The following is a 21438-nucleotide window of genomic DNA, read 5'->3' on the forward strand; positions in this document are numbered from 1 at the left end:
AGACCTGTCTAGGGACAGTGCTCAAATGCTGGGGGATGTAAAATGAAATAACCAGTAGCGGTCCGAAATTTGTTTTCCTATTGGTTCGTTTGTGGTTGTTTGTGTTGGAAAATTGATAGCAGGCGCGGTTGAGGACCGGTGTTCGGTGGGGCTGACGAATCCTCCACTTCTCCACTATACTGCATTTTACAACTCAAGTGGTGCAAAATGTCCAGGCAAAGCATATTTACAAATACGATCCATCATTTTTCTTCTCATCATCATCATCATCATTATCATCATCATCATCATTATTATCATCATCATCATTATCATCATTTTATTTATAATATGACATTCCGGCCTTTGGCAAAGAGATCTCAGTTCGTCAGTCAGTTCGGGGAGTCCGCGCAGGGCCGGATCGGATAGCCTCCGCCACCGGGCATAGTCATGTCGGCTATGCTTGGGGCTCTACCTTTGTTTTAGTGGGTGACATTGCAGGTTGCTGTTTATCAGCCTTTTTTTAATTTAAATTATTTATTTACTTTATTTACTTTTAACTGCATAACTGTTCTAAATTGGCATCCACAATTCTATTTAAATTCTTCTTGTCGGTAACTGCTGCAAATAAGCATTGTCAGCACTATAAGAGGGCTAGCAGTAAAGTAGCCGCATATTTTGCCAAAATAGCATTTAAGTAGCATTTAAGGCAACTTAAATGCTTATTAGCTTGCATTTAAATTGCATTGGAAATGCTTATTGGTTACCTGGGTTGTGTTACCTACTTCTACGGGGAGAATCAGCAAAATTAATAATAGTAGTCCTCTACCTCCACCAGCCGGAATACGAGCAACCTTAGCGGAGATCGGGTAACCAACCCCGATGGAAACTGAGGTCGTATATTAGCAGGGGAGGAGGCACAGTGTTGTCTCGACACTGAAAGATGGCAGCCCCATCCCGAGACTCGGTAGCGTAAGCCCTAGTATGGCTACCTATCTAAACCCAAAAAACTAACAACAAGAGTCAAGAAATATCTTCTTGGAATATTCGGCATGGACCAAGGCGACGAAATAAGGACATGGAATGGAGACCAAGTCTGGACCAAGACCTGGAACTGCAGATCGCTAAACTTCGTTGGTGGCGACAGGGTGCTGCTCGATCAGCTAGAACCCCGAGAGTTTGGCATCGTGGCACTGCAGGATATCTGTTGCAAAGGCGAGAAGGTGTGAAGGATTCGTGGCGGTAAAGCCATATTTCTCCAGAGCGGCCCAATTTTTTGGAGCGACCAACGAGCTGGGAACGGGCTTCGTAGTGTTGGGCAAAATGCAGGATCGCGTAATGGACTGGAAAGCGATCAACGAGAGGATGTGTGTGTTGAGGATAAAAGGCCGTTTCTTCAACTATACCATCATAAACGTGCATCGTCCACACGAAGGTAGACCCGACGACGAGAAGGAAACGTTCTACGCGCAGCTGGAGGAAACGTACGACAGCTGCTCACGACGGGATATCAAGATCGTCATCGGGGATATGAACGCCCAGGTCGGCTGGGAAGCAATGTATAGATCGGTGAACGGGCCCCATAGCTTACATACCGACACGAACGATAACGGCCAGCGATGCATCAACTTTGCGGCTTCCCGAGGCTTGGTGATCAAAAGTACCTTCTTTCCCCACGAAGATATCCACAAGGCCACCTGGAGATCACCTGACCAACGAACCTCGAACCAAATCGACCATATTCTCATCGAGGGCCAGTTTTCCTCGAACATCACCAACGTACGCTCCCTACGGAGTGCGGATATTGACTCGGACCACTACCTAGTAGCAGTACATGTGCGCTCAAAACTATCGACGGTTTATACTTCGCGACAAAGTCGCCCTCCTCGGCTAAACATTTGGCAACTAGACAACCCGCGAATAGCCGAAAACTATGTGCGCGTATTAGATGAAGCTCTGCTTTCCTCTGTGGAGCTGGATACTTCGAACCTCAAAAACGGATGGCGTAGGAAACGCTCGGCCATCAACAAGGCCGCATCCGCGCTGCTAGGTGTGGAAACCTCGAGTGCACGAAATGATTGGTTTGACGAGGAATGCCAAGAAGCGATAGAGAGGAAAAAAAGAGCTTGGGAAAACTATCTGAGCATATCCACGAGAGAGAATTTGGCCAAGTATCGACGAGCGAGGAATGAGTTGATTACGATCCTGAGGAGGAAAAAGCGCCGGAAGGAGGACAGAGATCGTGAGGAGCTGGAACAACTATTCCGGGCTAATGACACCCGCAAGTTTTACGAGAAGGTGACCCAAACTCGCAAGGCCCACTCACCAAAATCTGACATGTGTAGGGACGAGGGAGGGGATCTAATCACAAACGAGCGCGAGGTGGTCCACAGGTGGAAGCAGTTCTTCGATGAGCACCTCAAGGGCGATATAGCAGTAGGAGACGCAATGTAAGTTAACGTCGGAGTACCTACAAACGACAACAGTGTACCGGCTCCCGATCTCGAAGAGATCCAGCGAGAAATCGGTCTGCTGAAGAATAATAGTGCCGCCGGAAAGGACCGACTACCGGCTGAACTCTATAAAAATGGCCAAGAACCGCTAGCAACGGCACTTTACTGGCTGATTTCAAGGATTTGGGAAGAAGAGAAACTACCGGAGAAGTGGATGGAAGGCGTAGTCTGTCCCATTTACAAAAAGGGCGACCGGCTAGACCGCTGTAACTACCGCGGCATTACGCTGGTCAACGCCGCCTACAAGGTGCTCTCCCAGATTTTGTTGCGTCGTCTATCCCCAATAGCAAGAGATTTCGTAGGGCACCCAGGTAACCGCTAAGCACTGAATTAAGCTTGAAACCTGCTCTATATCTGCAAGTTACATGCTGCCAGATATAATTCAGCATTGTCAATGCATAGCAGCTTTAAAATGGCATTCTCAATGCTGAATTAAAATTCACTTGAAGCATTATGAAAAGCTGATTAGATGCTCTAAGCGAGCTTTATTGCCGTTACCGGCATCAAAAGAGATATTGAACACTACTCACACTTGCAGAAAATCTCCTTACGAACGTACGTGTGATAAAAGAAAAAATGCTTCCCTTTCTTTTTGTCTCACGAAAAATCCTGTACCGCAGATAGAATAAACATCAACATGAATCTATATGGCATATGCATACGGATATTATGCGAGAAATATTTCAATAGGTACATGTATATGCCATCACATAAAAAGAAAATAAAAGGTATAGAGCTTGCTAATTTGCGGTTGTGTTGGTGGTTTGTTTTCCCCCAGTTTGAAAAACGACATGGAAAAACCAACAGCAGCAGCAACAAATCGCGTGTACGTATACGCGGCATAGTGTGCGTACGGAAGCTGTCAGCAATCTCAATAGGTAATTCTCCCAAAGCGCAACTTATGGAAGAAACCTGGGGAGAAATGTGAAAAATAAAATCTTTCCCTCCATTCCACCTTGATAAGCAAATCAAACATCCGAATTAAGAATTTCGGTAATTTAAGTAGAGCTATTGGCAGCTGACTCGCAACTGCCATTTACAGATCAACTGGTAAAGGCGTTGCCCTACTCCTGCAAGCCACGTAATCGACAGATTTGGCTGGCGGTTCAATTCTAACCGAAGAAGAAAAATAACAAAAAAGCAATCTTGAAACGTCAACAAAGTATTAAGGATAACAGGGAGGGAAGATAAAATAGGATGTATATATTTTTCGCATTTTTTATGTTTGACGTTTTACCGTTACGCAACAGGCGTTACGTTTTATGACATTTGTAAATCTCCAAGCACTAATGTAGCCGGATATTTCGCCAAAACCGGCTTTCTAGTAGCTTTTTATAGGCATATTGAACTATGCTGCACGATATGGTGTGCACCATAGGCTAATAAAAAGCTAGATTTCTGCTGCTTTAAGTGCTCACTGGTTACTTGGGCAGTATCAGGCGGGTTTTATGGGGCCCCTTCCTATTACGGATCTAATACTCTTCAACAAATCCTTCAGAATGTCGAGAGCACAACGTGCCCACGCATCATATTTTCGTGGATTTCAGAGCAGCATACGACACCGTTGAACGCGAACAGCTATGACAGATAATGAACGAGTACGGTTTTCCAGACAAACTGACGCGGCTGATCAAAGCTACTCTGGAACGAGTGATGTGTTACGTGCGCGTTTCGGGGATACTCTAAAGTTCTTTCGAATCGCGCAGAAGGTTACGGCAAGGGCATGGACTGTCCTGTATGTTATCAAATATCGCTATTGAAGGTGTGATCCGGCGAGCGGGCATCGAAACGAGAGGAACGATCTTCAGCAAGAGTAGCCAACTCCTAGCCTTTGCAGACGGCCTCGACATCATTATTAGAAACCGTGGGACGGCGGAGACAATCTACGCCAAACCAAAAACGGAGGCTAGGAGGATAGGGTTACAAATTAATGCGTCAAAAACCAAATATATGGTAAGAAGAGGCTCCCGAGAAAGTAACGTTTGCCTCCCACGGATAGCGACTATTGACGGCGATGAACTGGAAGTGGATGATGAGTTTGTATATTTGGGATCTCTGGTCACCGCCGTCAATAATACGAGTAAGGAGATCCAACGACGCATTCAAGCTGGAAATCGAACCTACGTTTCCCTCCACAAGACGTTTCCATCTAGGAGCATACGCCGCCGCACAAAGCTGACGATGTACAAAATGCTAATAAGACCGGTAGTCCTCTACGGACTTGAAACAGTTACTTTGCTTACGGAAGACATACGTGCACTTGCCGTTTTTGAACGAAAGGTGTTGCGGAATATTTTTGGCGGAGTGCAAACGGAAAGCGGAGAGTGGCAAGGACGTATGAATCACAAGCTACAGGCACTGCTTGGAGAGATTCCCATCGTACACCTGGCGAAAGCTGGGAGATTATGGTGGACCGGCAACGTCGCAACGATGCCGGACGACTGTGTAGTGAAATCCGTTCTCTTCAAGAACCCCACCGGCTCCAGGAATAGAGGGGTCAACGTGAACGATGGCTCGACCAGGTTGAAGTCGACTTGCGTGTGTCGAGACGCGCAACGAATTAGCGATGAGTAGTCCAGGACCGAGTACAATGGAAAGGTATTCTTCATACGGCAAGAGCCACCCCGGCTCTCGGCTGAATAAGTAAGTATGTAAGTAATAATAGTACTAGTTCAAGTAGTTAATAATCTAAAGGAAATTAATCTGGATTCAGCTATATTGTAGTATTTTTTTTAATGACCCACCACTATCCCCACACCAAAAAGCTCTAAGTACGAGCCTCCTCGTAATGGACTCATCTAATAAAAAAGAATGCAAATAATAAACAAAAAAAACGGGCCGTGTAATTTATTGGTGTGTTTGGAAGTGATGTATACTTGACAAAACTAACATAAAAAGGGATTCCCAGTGGAAGTTCATTCCTTTGAAGGGATCCCAAAAGACTAAATAAACAGAAACAAATTTAATTAACTAATTAACTAGACATTTATAGAGTGTATTTTACGAAAATTATCTTGTACTTGATACGAAACTTAATTATAAAAGTATTGATTTTAGATTTGAAATGCTGTTTCAATCTTTTTGCCTTTCTACTATATGAAAATCTATACCTATAAAGAAGGATTTCTGTCTGTCTGTCTGTCTGTCTGTCTGTCTGTCTGTCTGTCTGTCTGTCTGTCTGTCTGTCTGTCTGTCTGTCTGTCTGTCTGTCTGTCCTGTGTTCCTTATAGAATCAAAAACTACTGAACCAATCGGCGTGAAAATTTGCATGTAGAGGTTTTTGGGGCCAGGAAAGGTTTTAGTGATGGTTAGAGACCCTTCCCCCCACTAAGAGGGGGGGCTCTCATACAAATGAAACACAAATTTCTGCATAACTCGAGAACTAATCAAGCAAATAGAACCAAATTTGGCATGTGGGTGTTTTCGATGACAAGAATTAATTCTAGGGTAATTTGAGACCCCTCCCCTCTTTATAAGGGGAATTATAACTCCTCTCCCCTTTAAGAGGGGGGTCCTATACAAACGAAATACAAATTTCCTCATAACTCGAGAACTAATCCAGCAAATGGAACCAAATTTGGCGTGTAGGTGTTTTTGGAGGCAAGAATTTTTTCTATGATGAATTAGGACCTCTTCCCACATTAGGAGGGGGGCTCCAATACAAATGAAATACAAATTTTCCCATAACTCGAGAACTAATCAAGCAAATAGAACCAAATTCGGCATGTGGAGGTTTTTGGAGGCAAAAATATTTTCTACGGTGAATTAGGATCCTTCCACACTTCAAGAGGGGGGGCTTCTACACAAATGAAATACAAATTTCCTCATAATTCGAGAACTAATCAAGCAAATGGAACCATATTTGGCATGTGGGTGTTTTTGGAGGCAACCATTTTTCCCATGATGAATTAGGACTTCTTACCTTTTTAGGAGGGGGGGGGCTCCCATACAAATGAAATACAAATTTCCTTATAATTTGAGTACTAATCAAGCAAATGGAACCAAATTGAGCATGTAGGAGATTTTTGAGTCTTGAATTTATTTTATGATAGTTAGAGACCTCTCACCCCTGTGGTAGGGGGATATGGACTCTCATACAAATAAAACAGAAATTTTTGCGAAACTCAAAAACTAATCCAACTCGAGAAATTCGAGACTCTTCCATAAAACATTAATCAATAACAAGACCACAAAAACTATCTATAGTAACACTAGATCATTCAGGACGAGCCGGTCGCGAGTGTTGCCGGTGACCCGCCGTCGGAAGCGCCGCCCACTGGGGGGCTTGCAAAACTCGAGAAGTGACAAAGATCATCCGAGATTAATGATTTATGTACAACACAGGTTAATTTGTGGCAATACGAAGTTTGTCGGGTCAGCTAGTATAGTATAAAGGTATAGAAATCACTCGGAAAACCGGAAATGGAAAGAAGGTCCTGCGGGCCGAATGTCATATACCATTCGACTCAGTTTCGAAAACTAAGCATTTTCTGTGTGTGTATGCTGGCTTGAATTTAGACATCAAATTGGACTTGAAATTATACTGCCCAGACGTGTTGTATTTTACGGGACTGAACCGGATTTGGAAGGTTCCGGTTTGTGACGGATTACCGTGTGTACCGGAAATTGTCCCGCATTGAATAATTTCTTTATCGTGTCAGTTGAATTATTGAAACGCTACTGTGAGTTATACGAACTTTTCAAAAGATTCTTTATATACGAATTATTGTTGAAGTAAGTTCATTTAACTTAAAAATTTATGTAATTTTGTATTAAACTGCCTCTAAATAAATTCGTTCCAAATCTGATCCAATTTAGCAAACAATCCATTCAATATGTGCCGCTGTCATCGTCGTCAGCATCAGAGAACCAGGGCTAATCAAGGAGTCGTTTCCATTCAATTCGATCTTGGGTCACTCGTCGCCGTTTTCTCCGGCGTCCTAGAAGTCGCAAGTCGCTTTCGACATGGTCGAGCCATCTTGTATCTAATCTTGTATCTACTATATAAAAAGGGATTTCTGTCTGTCTGTCTGTCTGTCTGTCTGTCTGTCTGTCTGTCTGTCTGTCTGTCTGTCTGTCTGTCTGTCTGTCTGTCTGTCTGTCTGTCTGTCTGTCTGTCTGTCTGTCTGTCTGTCTGTCTGTCTGTCTGTCTGTCTGTCTGTCTGTCTGTCTGTCTGTCTGTCTGTCTGTCTGTCTGTCTGTCTGTCTGTCTGTCTGTCTGTCTGTCTGTCTGTCTGTCTGTCTGTCTGTCTGTCTGTCTGTCTGTCTGTCTGTCTGTCTGTCTGTCTGTCTGTCTGTCTGTCTGTCTGTCTGTCTGTCTGTCTGTCTGTCTGTCTGTCTGTCTGTCTGTCTGTCTGTCTGTCTGTCTGTCTGTCTGTCTGTCTGTCTGTCTGTCTGTCTGTCTGTCTGTCTGTCTGTCTGTCTGTCTGTCTGTCTGTCTGTCTGTCTGTCTGTCTGTCTGTCTGTCTGTCTGTCTGTCTGTCTGTCTGTCTGTCTGTCTGTCTGTCTGTCTGTCTGTCTGTCTGTCTGTCTGTCTGTCTGTCTGTCTGTCTGTCTGTCTGTCTGTCTGTCTGTCTGTCTGTCTGTCTGTCTGTCTGTCTGTCTGTCTGTCTGTCTGTCTGTCTGTCTGTCTGTCTGTCTGTCTGTCTGTCTGTCTGTCTGTCTGTCTGTCTGTCTGTCTGTCTGTCTGTCTGTCTGTCTGTCTGTCTGTCTGTCTGTCTGTCTGTCTGTCTGTCTGTCTGTCTGTCTGTCTGTCTGTCTGTCTGTCTGTCTGTCTGTCTGTCTGTCTGTCTGTCTGTCTGTCTGTCTGTCTGTCTGTCTGTCTGTCTGTCTGTCTGTCTGTCTGTCTGTCTGTCTGTCTGTCTGTCTGTCTGTCTGTCTGTCTGTCTGTCTGTCTGTCTGTCTGTCTGTCTGTCTGTCTGTCTGTCTGTCTGTCTGTCTGTCTGTCTGTCTGTCTGTCTGTCTGTCTGTCTGTCTGTCTGTCTGTCTGTCTGTCTGTCTGTCTGTCTGTCTGTCTGTCTGTCTGTCTGTCTGTCTGTCTGTCTGTCTGTCTGTCTGTCTGTCTGTCTGTCTGTCTGTCTGTCTGTCTGTCTGTCTGTCTGTCTGTCTGTCTGTCTGTCTGTCTGTCTGTCTGTCTGTCTGTCTGTCTGTCTGTCTGTCTGTCTGTCTGTCTGTCTGTCTGTCTGTCTGTCTGTCTGTCTGTCTGTCTGTCTGTCTGTCTGTCTGTCTGTCTGTCTGTCTGTCTGTCTGTCTGTCTGTCTGTCTGTCTGTCTGTCTGTCTGTCTGTCTGTCTGTCTGTCTGTCTGTCTGTCTGTCTGTCTGTCTGTCTGTCTGTCTGTCTGTCTGTCTGTCTGTCTGTCTGTCTGTCTGTCTGTCTGTCTGTCTGTCTGTCTGTCTGTCTGTCTGTCTGTCTGTCTGTCTGTCTGTCTGTCTGTCTGTCTGTCTGTCTGTCTGTCTGTCTGTCTGTCTGTCTGTCTGTCTGTCTGTCTGTCTGTCTGTCTGTCTGTCTGTCTGTCTGTCTGTCTGTCTGTCTGTCTGTCTGTCTGTCTGTCTGTCTGTCTGTCTGTCTGTCTGTCTGTCTGTCTGTCTGTCTGTCTGTCTGTCTGTCTGTCTGTCTGTCTGTCTGTCTGTCTGTCTGTCTGTCTGTCTGTCTGTCTGTCTGTCTGTCTGTCTGTCTGTCTGTCTGTCTGTCTGTCTGTCTGTCTGTCTGTCTGTCTGTCTGTCTGTCTGTCTGTCTGTCTGTCTGTCTGTCTGTCTGTCTGTCTGTCTGTCTGTCTGTCTGTCTGTCTGTCTGTCTGTCTGTCTGTCTGTCTGTCTGTCTGTCTGTCTGTCTGTCTGTCTGTCTGTCTGTCTGTCTGTCTGTCTGTCTGTCTGTCTGTCTGTCTGTCTGTCTGTCTGTCTGTCTGTCTGTCTGTCTGTCTGTCTGTCTGTCTGTCTGTCTGTCTGTCTGTCTGTCTGTCTGTCTGTCTGTCTGTCTGTCTGTCTGTCTGTCTGTCTGTCTGTCTGTCTGTCTGTCTGTCTGTCTGTCTGTCTGTCTGTCTGTCTGTCTGTCTGTCTGTCTGTCTGTCTGTCTGTCTGTCTGTCTGTCTGTCTGTCTGTCTGTCTGTCTGTCTGTCTGTCTGTCTGTCTGTCTGTCTGTCTGTCTGTCTGTCTGTCTGTCTGTCTGTCTGTCTGTCTGTCTGTCTGTCTGTCTGTCTGTCTGTCTGTCTGTCTGTCTGTCTGTCTGTCTGTCTGTCTGTCTGTCTGTCTGTCTGTCTGTCTGTCTGTCTGTCTGTCTGTCTGTCTGTCTGTCTGTCTGTCTGTCTGTCTGTCTGTCTGTCTGTCTGTCTGTCTGTCTGTCTGTCTGTCTGTCTGTCTGTCTGTCTGTCTGTCTGTCTGTCTGTCTGTCTGTCTGTCTGTCTGTCTGTCTGTCTGTCTGTCTGTCTGTCTGTCTGTCTGTCTGTCTGTCTGTCTGTCTGTCTGTCTGTCTGTCTGTCTGTCTGTCTGTCTGTCTGTCTGTCTGTCTGTCTGTCTGTCTGTCTGTCTGTCTGTCTGTCTGTCTGTCTGTCTGTCTGTCTGTCTGTCTGTCTGTCTGTCTGTCTGTCTGTCTGTCTGTCTGTCTGTCTGTCTGTCTGTCTGTCTGTCTGTCTGTCTGTCTGTCTGTCTGTCTGTCTGTCTGTCTGTCTGTCTGTCTGTCTGTCTGTCTGTCTGTCTGTCTGTCTGTCTGTCTGTCTGTCTGTCTGTCTGTCTGTCTGTCTGTCTGTCTGTCTGTCTGTCTGTCTGTCTGTCTGTCTGTCTGTCTGTCTGTCTGTCTGTCTGTCTGTCTGTCTGTCTGTCTGTCTGTCTGTCTGTCTGTCTGTCTGTCTGTCTGTCTGTCTGTCTGTCTGTCTGTCTGTCTGTCTGTCTGTCTGTCTGTCTGTCTGTCTGTCTGTCTGTCTGTCTGTCTGTCTGTCTGTCTGTCTGTCTGTCTGTCTGTCTGTCTGTCTGTCTGTCTGTCTGTCTGTCTGTCTGTCTGTCTGTCTGTCTGTCTGTCTGTCTGTCTGTCTGTCTGTCTGTCTGTCTGTCTGTCTGTCTGTCTGTCTGTCTGTCTGTCTGTCTGTCTGTCTGTCTGTCTGTCTGTCTGTCTGTCTGTCTGTCTGTCTGTCTGTCTGTCTGTCTGTCTGTCTGTCTGTCTGTCTGTCTGTCTGTCTGTCTGTCTGTCTGTCTGTCTGTCTGTCTGTCTGTCTGTCTGTCTGTCTGTCTGTCTGTCTGTCTGTCTGTCTGTCTGTCTGTCTGTCTGTCTGTCTGTCTGTCTGTCTGTCTGTCTGTCTGTCTGTCTGTCTGTCTGTCTGTCTGTCTGTCTGTCTGTCTGTCTGTCTGTCTGTCTGTCTGTCTGTCTGTCTGTCTGTCTGTCTGTCTGTCTGTCTGTCTGTCTGTCTGTCTGTCTGTCTGTCTGTCTGTCTGTCTGTCTGTCTGTCTGTCTGTCTGTCTGTCTGTCTGTCTGTCTGTCTGTCTGTCTGTCTGTCTGTCTGTCTGTCTGTCTGTCTGTCTGTCTGTCTGTCTGTCTGTCTGTCTGTCTGTCTGTCTGTCTGTCTGTCTGTCTGTCTGTCTGTCTGTCTGTCTGTCTGTCTGTCTGTCTGTCTGTCTGTCTGTCTGTCTGTCTGTCTGTCTGTCTGTCTGTCTGTCTGTCTGTCTGTCTGTCTGTCTGTCTGTCTGTCTGTCTGTCTGTCTGTCTGTCTGTCTGTCTGTCTGTCTGTCTGTCTGTCTGTCTGTCTGTCTGTCTGTCTGTCTGTCTGTCTGTCTGTCTGTCTGTCTGTCTGTCTGTCTGTCTGTCTGTCTGTCTGTCTGTCTGTCTGTCTGTCTGTCTGTCTGTCTGTCTGTCTGTCTGTCTGTCTGTCTGTCTGTCTGTCTGTCTGTCTGTCTGTCTGTCTGTCTGTCTGTCTGTCTGTCTGTCTGTCTGTCTGTCTGTCTGTCTGTCTGTCTGTCTGTCTGTCTGTCTGTCTGTCTGTCTGTCTGTCTGTCTGTCTGTCTGTCTGTCTGTCTGTCTGTCTGTCTGTCTGTCTGTCTGTCTGTCTGTCTGTCTGTCTGTCTGTCTGTCTGTCTGTCTGTCTGTCTGTCTGTCTGTCTGTCTGTCTGTCTGTCTGTCTGTCTGTCTGTCTGTCTGTCTGTCTGTCTGTCTGTCTGTCTGTCTGTCTGTCTGTCTGTCTGTCTGTCTGTCTGTCTGTCTGTCTGTCTGTCTGTCTGTCTGTCTGTCTGTCTGTCTGTCTGTCTGTCTGTCTGTCTGTCTGTCTGTCTGTCTGTCTGTCTGTCTGTCTGTCTGTCTGTCTGTCTGTCTGTCTGTCTGTCTGTCTGTCTGTCTGTCTGTCTGTCTGTCTGTCTGTCTGTCTGTCTGTCTGTCTGTCTGTCTGTCTGTCTGTCTGTCTGTCTGTCTGTCTGTCTGTCTGTCTGTCTGTCTGTCTGTCTGTCTGTCTGTCTGTCTGTCTGTCTGTCTGTCTGTCTGTCGGGATGTTCTTTATAGAATCAAAAACTACTGAACCAATCGGCGTGAAAATTTGCATGTAGAGGTTTTTGGGGCCAGGAAAGGTTTTAGTGATGGTTAGAGACCCCTCCCCCCACTAAGAGGGGGGGCTCCCATACAAATGAAACACAAATTTCTGCATAACTCGAGAACAAATCAAGCAAATAGAACAAAATTTGGCATGTGGGTGTGTTTGGTGACAAGAAATTATTCTATGGTAAATTGGGACCCCTCCCCTCTTTAGAAGGGGAATTAGGACTCCTCTCCCCTTTAAGAGGGGGGGCTTCCATACAAATGAAATACAAATTTCCTCATAACTCGAGAACTAATCAAGCAAATGGAACCAAATTTGGCATGTGGGTGTTTTTGGAGACAAAATTTTTTTCTATGATGAATTGGGACCCCTCCCCACTTTAGGAGGGGGGCTCCTATACAAATGAAATACAAATTTCCTTATAACTCGAGAACTAATCAAGCAAATGGAACCAAATTTGGCAAGCGGAGGTTTTTGGAGGCAAAAATATTTTCTATGATGAATTAGGACCCCTCCCCACTTTAGGGAGGGGGGGCTCCTATGCAAATGAAAAACAAATTTCCTCATAACTCAAGAACTAATCAAGCAAATGAAACCAAATTTGAAATGTAAGCGGTTTTGGAGGCAAGATTTTTTTCTATGGTGAATTACGACCCCTTCCCCTTTTAAGAGGGGGCTCCTATACAAATGAAATACAAATTTCCTAATTTTCTAGAGAATATATTCTATAGTGAATTAGGACTCCTCCCCACTTTAAGAGGGGGGCTCTTATACAAACGAAATACAAATTTCCTCATAACTCGAAAACTAATCAAGCTAATGGAACCAAATTTGGCATGTGGGTGTTTTTGGCGACAAAAATTTTTTCTATGGTGAATTGGGACCCCTTTCCACTTTATGAGGGGGGACTCCTATACAAATGAAATGCAAATTGCCTCATAACTCGAGAACTAATCGAGCAAATGGAACAAAATTTGGCATGTGAAAGTTTTCGAGGGCAACAATATTTTCTATGGTGAATTAGGACCCCTCCCCACACTAAGGGGGGGTCTCGTATACAAATAAAATACAAATTTCCTCACAACTCGAGAACTAATCAAGCAAATAGAATCAAATTTGGCATGAGGAGGTTTTTGGAGGCAAAAATATTTTCTATGGTGATTTAGGACACCTCCCCACTTTAAGAAGGGGGGCTTTTACACAAATGAAATACAAATTTCCTCATAACTCGAAAACTAATCAAGCAAATGGAACCACATTTGGCATGTGAGTGTTTTTGGAGGCAACCATTTTTTCTATGATGAATTAGGACCCCTTACCTTTTTAGGAGGGGAGGGGGCTCCCATACAAACGAAATACAAATTTTCTCATAACTCTAGAACTAATCAAGGAAATGGAACCAAATTTAGCATGTGGGTGTTTTTGTAGGCAAGAATATTTTCTATGGTGAATTAGGACCCCTCCCCACTTTAAAAGGAGGGGCTCCTATACAAATGAAAAACAAATTTCCTCATAACTCGAGAACTAATCAAGCAAATGGAACCAAATTTGACATGTAAGTGGTTTGGAGGCAAGATTTTTTTCTATGGTGAATTGAGACCCCTCTCCTCTTTAGAAAGCGAGTCATGACCCATCTCCCCTTTAAGATGGGGGGCTTCTACACAAATGAAATACAAATTTCCTCATAATTCGAGAACTAATCAAGCAAATGGAACCAAATTTGGCATGTGGGAGATTTTGGAGTCTTGAATTTATTTTATGATAATTAGAGTCCATATCCCCCATTTGGTAGGGGGATATGGACTCTCATACAAATAAAACAGAATTTTTTGCGAAACTCAAAAACTAATCGAACTCGAGAAATTCAAGACTCTTCCGTAAAACATTAGTCAATAACAAGACCATAAAAGCTATCTATAGTAACACTAGATCATTCAGTATTGCCACAAATTAACCTGTGTTGTACATAAATCATGAATCTCGGATGATCTTTGTCACAATCTCGAGTTTTGCAAGCCCGCCAGTGGGCGGCACTTCCGACGGCGGGTCACCGGCAACACTCGCGACCGTCTCGTCCTGAATGATCTAGTGTTACTTTAGATAGTTTTTGTGGTCTTGTATTGACTAATGTTTTATGGAAGAGTCTCGAATTTCTCGAGTTCGATTAGTTTTTGAGTTTCGCAAAAATTTCTGTTTTATTTGTATGAGAGTCCATATCCCCCTACCACAGGGGTGAGAGGTCTCTAACTATCGTAAAATAAATTCAAGACTCAAAAATCTCCCACATGCCAAATTTGGTTCCATTTGCTTGATTAGTTCTCAAGTTATAAGGAAATTTGAATTTCATTTGTATGGGAGCTCCCCTCTTAAAAGGGGAAGGGGTCGTAATTCACCATAGAAAAAATTTCTGCCATCTAAAACTCCCACATGCCAAATTTGGTTCCATTTGATTGATTAGTTCTCGAGATAAGAGGAAATTTGCATTTCATTTGTATGGAAGCCCACCCTCTTAAAAGGGAGATGGGCCATAACTCGTTTTCTAAAGAAGAGAGGGGTCTCAATTCACCATAGAAAAAAATCTTGCGTCCAAAACCACTTACATGTCAAATTTGGTTCCATTTGCTTGATTAGTTCTCGAGTTATGAGGAAATTTGTTTTTCATTTGTATAGGAGCCCCCCTCTCTTAAAGTGGGGAAATCCATAGAAAATATACCATAGAAAATATTCTTGCCTACAAAAACACCCACATGATAAATTTGGTTCCATTTGCTTGATTAGTTCTAGAGTTATGAGGAAATTTGTATTTCGTTTGTATGAGAGCCCCCCCCCCCTCCTAAAGTGAGGAGGGGTCCCAGTTCATCATAGAAAAAAATTTTGTCGCCAAAAACACCCACGTGTCAAATTTGGTTCCATTTGCTTGATTAGTTCTCGAGTTATGAGGAAATCTGTATTTCGTTTGTATAGGAGCCCCCCCTCTTAAAGTGGGGAGGGGTTCTAATTCACCATAGAAAATATTCATGCCCTAGAAAACTTTCACATGCCAAATTTGGTTCCATTTGCTTGATTAATTCTCGAGTTATGAGGAAATTTGCATTTCATTTGTATAGGGGCCCCCATTCCTAAAGCGGGGAGGGGTCCCAATTCATCATAGAAAAAAATTTTGTCTCCAAAAACACCCACGTGCCAAATTTTGTTCCATTTGCTTGATTAGTTCTCGAGTTAGGAGGAAATTTGTATTTCGTTTGTATAGGAGCCCCCCCCCTCTTAAAGTGGGGAGGGGTCCTTATTTACCATCGAAAATATTCTTGCCCTCGAAAACTTTCACATGCCAAATTTTGTTCCATTTGCTTGATTAATTCTTCAGTTATGAGGAAATTTGTATTTCATGTGTATAGGATCCCCCCTCCTAAAACGGGGAGGGGTCCCAATTCATCATAGAAAAAATTTTTGTCTCCAAAAACACCCACATGCCAAATTTGGTTCCATTTGCTTAATTACTTCTCGAGTTATGAGGAAAATTGTGTTTCTTTGGTACAGGAGCCCCTCCTCTTAAAGTGGGGAGGGGTCCTAATTTACTATAGAAAATATTCTTGCCCTCGAAAACCTTCACATGCCAAATTTGGTTCCATTTGCTTGATTAGTTCTCGAGTTATGAGGAAATTTGTATGGAAGCCCCCCCTTTTAAAGAGGAGAGGAGTTATAATTCCCCTTATAAAGAGGGGAGGGGTCTCAATTTACCATAGAATAAATTCTTGTCACCGAAAACACCCACATGCCAAATTTTGTTCTATTTGCTTGATTAGTTGTCGAGTTATGCAGAAATTTGTGTTTCATTTGTATGGGAGCCTCCCCCTCTTAGTGGGGGGAGGGGTTTCTAACCATCACTAAAACCTTTCCTGGCCTCAAAAAACCTCTACATGCATATTTTCATGCCGATTGGCTCAGTAGTTTTCGATTCTATAAGGAACATACGGACAGACAGACAGACAGACAGAAATCCTTCTTTATAGGTATAGGTATAGGTATAGATCCAGATACAATTAACATCGTTTAGGTGTAACCAAAATGTGATCAATCTGTTTGTTCCCTCATAAGCTGTGCTAAAGATCTCCTTTTTTTAGGTGCCCTTAGTTTAGTCCTTTTCGGTTTTATTTTCCAGCTTTACTGATATAAATATTATGTAAATGAACTGAAAATGTTCGGCAGTACATCTAAAAAATGTATTAAGACAGGAAGTTTTGTGCTGAAACACTTTATTTTTAATAGGTCTCACTTGCTCCGGATACTTTCAAGTGCCGATCTTATTCCGACCCATTATGTTATTGCCGTTTGTCAAATTAAACAACTAGTTTTCGGGTTTATTTTGTTAATACACTCATTATGTTTACCTACTGCCAGAAAAACATGTACTTTTACGAAAAGCCTTTGGCCAAAATATCATTTATAGAAAGGTGCGTCAAACTTACAACGCAAATTGAAAATAACGCTCAATTTTAAAGTCCAATTTTGGTGTTTGGAATGCCTGTTATAAATAATCTATAATTTTAATACATGCGTTTGAGTTGAATCTTTCATTTCTAGAAAGGTTAGGTTGGATAAAATGAGGTTGAAGAGAGTTATGAGCTCCGTTCCCACTTACCTCGTATTCTCACTTGCCCCGGGGTACCTTATCTTGGTTTTACACATTTTGAATGGTAAAATATACTGTGTTAATGGGGGACCCTACTCTGGAAAGTCGGAAAAATTGAATTTTATTGTTTTGCATTTTCGAGACGCTTACACCTTCAGAAATGCCATGCCAAAAGGATTTTTTAATATCTGATCTCGTTGAAAACTTACGGCAAATATTGTGGAGTCACCTCAAGCGAAGTCCATTGCTGTGCGAAACTTTGAACGCGTTTTCCCCAAAACCATGTTTCTTTAGATGGCGGTACGTGTATCTCAGAATCTAGTGGCCCGATTTGGCTGAAATTTTTTTTCAGCATGTAAAAATGAATTATCTAAATTGTTACGTAGCCGTTTTTTGAAATCTCAATTTTTCAATTTTTTATGAGCTTTTAATTGGCGATTTTTAAGACCTTTCTTTTGGAAAAATTGCCTCCATTTTGGTAATTTTTCGAATTTTCAAAAACCGCTACGTAACAATTTAAGTAATAACCTAAAGCTTCAAAATCATTCTTGAAATCCGTTTTACGATACTCCGTTGGCTCCCGGCACGTACCGCCAGCAAGGGACTATTTTCTAGAGAGCATTCACGCGCCCACCTGCCACCAGCATAATAATAACTATTCTGGTATCCTACAAATACAAAATATATCTTCAAATATTCCTTAACCAATAACCAGAATACCCCATCACTTAACTATAATTCTAGCATCTGAAATTTTTTTACGAAAATCTATTATTTTTCGGTCTTCCAGAGTAGAGTTCCCCTTAAAATGTTTAAAATTTAAGTCGTAGTAATCATTTGAAATGTTAGTAAGAGTAAACTAAAGTGAACATTACAAATATTTCCAAGCTTTTAATTAGCGTTCAGTTTTCGCCTTTTGAATAAAACGAAGCGTGTTAAAGTATACTAGTTATTTGAATTCTCCCCCATTACTACCGTCTCGCAAGGAGAACACAGCAACGTAACAGAAAATATTTAAACTTTCTGGTTGTAAAACGGATACGGAAAATTAGGGATTTCGCAGAAAAGCATGCGTAAAAGGGGTGTAATCATCTCGTGATAGCTACGCGTTATTCAAATCATTGATGTTTTACGGTCATCGCTGCCGTCCCGTGATGCAGGCAGTGGTATATCAAGTGGGATGACTCGAGTTGATGTGTGCTCATAATAAGGCTTCATTATGATTTCATAATAAGTTATTGTTTAGGGTTGAATTTTCTTGCCTGCTGTAAGCATCAAAGCAGAAGAAGAGAAATCATTATCGTTAAAAAGTTTCTAGAAATTAGTTATAAATATTTTATTAGCAATTATTGTTTTCATGAATTATCTCCCTTCGAAGTTACGGATATATGCATAAATGAACTATGTTTTATTACGTAAAATAGTCAGTTTAAACAACAAATCAAATCCACTGCAACTAATTCTAAGACTATACTACATCATTAAGATAAAATTTTTAGTCTTCGACTATAAAAACATAAATAAGGAATAGTTTTAATATATTTCCTAAAAAGCTCTTCAAAATTTACTTATTAATTTATTATTAATTAGTCGATAAACAAAGTAGACCAATTCAATTTTAGAAATATATGTAGGATAAGTTGCCAATTGTTGCATAGCTATGCACTCGTCTACAACAATTTGATGAATCTGAACACATGAAAGCAGATAGTTTTGGTAAAACCGCTTACTTTGCCGATAGACCAATATAAAATTAGTTCCCATACGTCCTTTGTATAACAAGTCTGCACCCAATTATTGCACACCAAAATAACCTTCAAAACTAATTATTCCACACCTCACGCCCAATTGTTGCACAGCTTTTGTTTAAGCTTTTTCTGATTATTCTAATTGCCAAGTTGATTTATCTGTGGATAAAATCACTTACATATACAGCATCGGTTCGATTTTGGTACGTCTCTCTTTTGGCACATGTGGCAAATCCGAACCGTAATTCAAAAATCTTCCCAGAGCATTTTTTTTCGAATAGTGACCATTCTAAGGCTATTCCAAGGGGTTTCCAACAGCAATGATTACTACGCACCTTTCATAAAAGTTAGTTGTGATTACTTTACAGATTACCTCTGATTACCAGTAAGCAATCTCTTGTGATTACTATAAATTAATCATGATTACCAATGATTACTTAAGATTATCATTGATTACTATCTGATTACCATTGATTACTTAATTAATTCGTAAATGATTGCAAAAGTAATCTCTGATTACTACGCACTTATACCTCTTATTGAAAACCCCTTGGGCTATTCTAAGGACCAGCGGCATGGGCGTAGCGACGGGGGGATTTTGGGGGTTCAAAACCCCCCAGAACAAAATTTGTTCTACACTTTCATGGTTGAAATTTCACAGTCAGCTGTTGGAGCACAGGTAAATTTACAGGGGTGGTTTGTGCTGTTTTAAGCTCCATTTAACGCGATCTTGATTTACTTGTCGCCCATTTCCCAGGCTTGTCGCACGTTGAGTCCCTCTGTTCTGGGTGCCGGTGGGGTTGTTGAATAGAACAGTTTACCTTACGACGTATCCGGTTCACCGTTGCTTACCAACTTTCGCCAAATGTACGTTGGTAATTTTCCCAAACAGTGTCTGTTGCTCTTAATTCATGCACCTCCGTTTGTACTCCGCAAAATGTCGTGCGCAAAGGCGTCCTCCATGAGCATTGTCAAATCCATAAAAACTATCGGTCTAATAGGCGGTTTGTACATTGCCAGGTTCGTACGGCGGCTAATGTCTAATGTCGTAGCGATTTGCAAAGGGCAAAGTAGGCTCGGTGTCCTGCTTGAATACGCCGCTGGATCTCCTTACTTGTGTTATTGTCCGCGGTTACCAGCGATCCCACATACACGAAGTCATCTTCCACTTCTGGTTCGTCGCTGTAAACGACTACCGTCCGCGATAAGACACATTCGTCTCGTTTGAGGCTCTGTCATACATGTATTTAGACTTCGACGCATTTATTTTAAGCCCCCTTTTAAGTCCTCCTAGCTTCCACTTTCAGTTTAGCGCAGATGGCCTCTACCGTGGCAAAGTTTCTGGCTTTAAAGGCACTTGCGTAACCAAGAAGTTTGCTAACTTTACTGAAAATTAAATTAAAATGAGATTCGAACATACAACATATCTCAGTGCCAATTGGGAAGCAAAATTCTAACATTTGTCTTCTATTATTTTCAATTTGATTTTCTTTTGTCAAATGAAGAACAATTATTTTTCACCAAAATAGCTTTTAACTGAAAATAATTCCTTAAGGCCAAGACAGCGAGCACTGTGTTATACATGTATGTATATCATATTTATCATTAGCCTTTCGGTAGTGTGTGTGCTGGGTTGCCATTTTTGACTGGCTCGTAAAAAGCATATCAAGGGATCAAACCACCTATCAGATAAAACATTTTGACGTAGGACTACGTTTTTGTTTACTATACTGGGACTGGGTAGCACTTTGTGAAAACGAAAATAGAAGTGTAACGTTTGAATGCAAGATTTCAAATGCTAATAACTACTAAAGGTACTATTACACGTGCATATAAATATGACTAGTTTGCCATATCAATTTGTCATATAGGTGTAATAGTTAAATAAATATGGCGTAATTTATATGGCGACATACATATGGCGACAGCCCGTCATACAGTCTTATGCCATATGTATGTCGCGGTGTAATAGCCATATTTAGATGGCAATGAACAAGTGACACCATGGTTTTGCGACGGATGCCTGAAACTGTTGAAATATGCTACTTTTTGCCCTACGATTGCTGCTCTTGGTAACACTATAGCAGAGCTAATAGCACAGCAAACGGCTGCTATCAATGAGCTGAAAACGGAGATGCGTAAAGAAAACGCAAAGGCTGCCAGCATAGCGGGTAAATCGGACATCACGCCACGTATTCCGCAAAATAATTGGCCATCCATTTACCGTCCAACACCTAAGCGCCGTAGAGAGGACTAGCTTGTTTCTAACCGGGACATCACAATAGGAACGAATACTAACTTAGCAACGACAGTCGTCACTATTCCGGTAGCGGAAAAGAAATTCTGGATTTACTTATCCAGAATCTATCCGGACGTATCAGTTCAGAACGTCCACGATATGGTTAAAGAATGCCTACAGTATGACGAGCCGCTCGAAGTTGTTAAGCTGGTTAAAAGAGATGTTGATACGAAATTGCTGCGCTTTGTTTCCTTTAAAGTGGGTATCGATCCAAAGCTCAAAACTGCCGCACTAGCTGCAAGCACTTGGCCTGCTGGGATCTACTTCAGGGAATTCGAAGAATATGGAACAAAGAACGGACAGGGATTGACGGCAGCCGTGGTAACTACACCGATTGTTCCCTAGTCGAAGATCCACTTTCTTTGAAGGATGCGGGGGGCCAATGGGCCCCCCATCCAGTTAAGTATATGTATTTCAATTGTTTACCAAAAAGTCAGAGATTGTGTATATTTTCTAGTCTGCCTGCACGAGTCGAAAGCGGGAACGAATTGGTGGAGGATGCATCTCGCATTAATTTCTCGCAAAGCACCGAGTGCGACACTCCTGGCATTGACTGTGATATCAATCACCGAGCAAATTTCATTATCGAAGGCAATACCGCTACCTTTCAATCTCATCTGACGATGCTAAATACCGATATTTCTTGTAATGTACAAAGGCGCATTCGAACTGACGGCGAGGGTATTACTACCCTTGTCACAGGCGAGTACTATGAGGAAGAATTCAATGTACCCGCATTTGAATTTCCACTTTTCCAGTC

This window comes from Sabethes cyaneus, chromosome 1 (assembly GCF_943734655.1).
Source record: "Sabethes cyaneus chromosome 1, idSabCyanKW18_F2, whole genome shotgun sequence".
NCBI classification, from domain to species: domain Eukaryota; kingdom Metazoa; phylum Arthropoda; class Insecta; order Diptera; family Culicidae; genus Sabethes; species Sabethes cyaneus.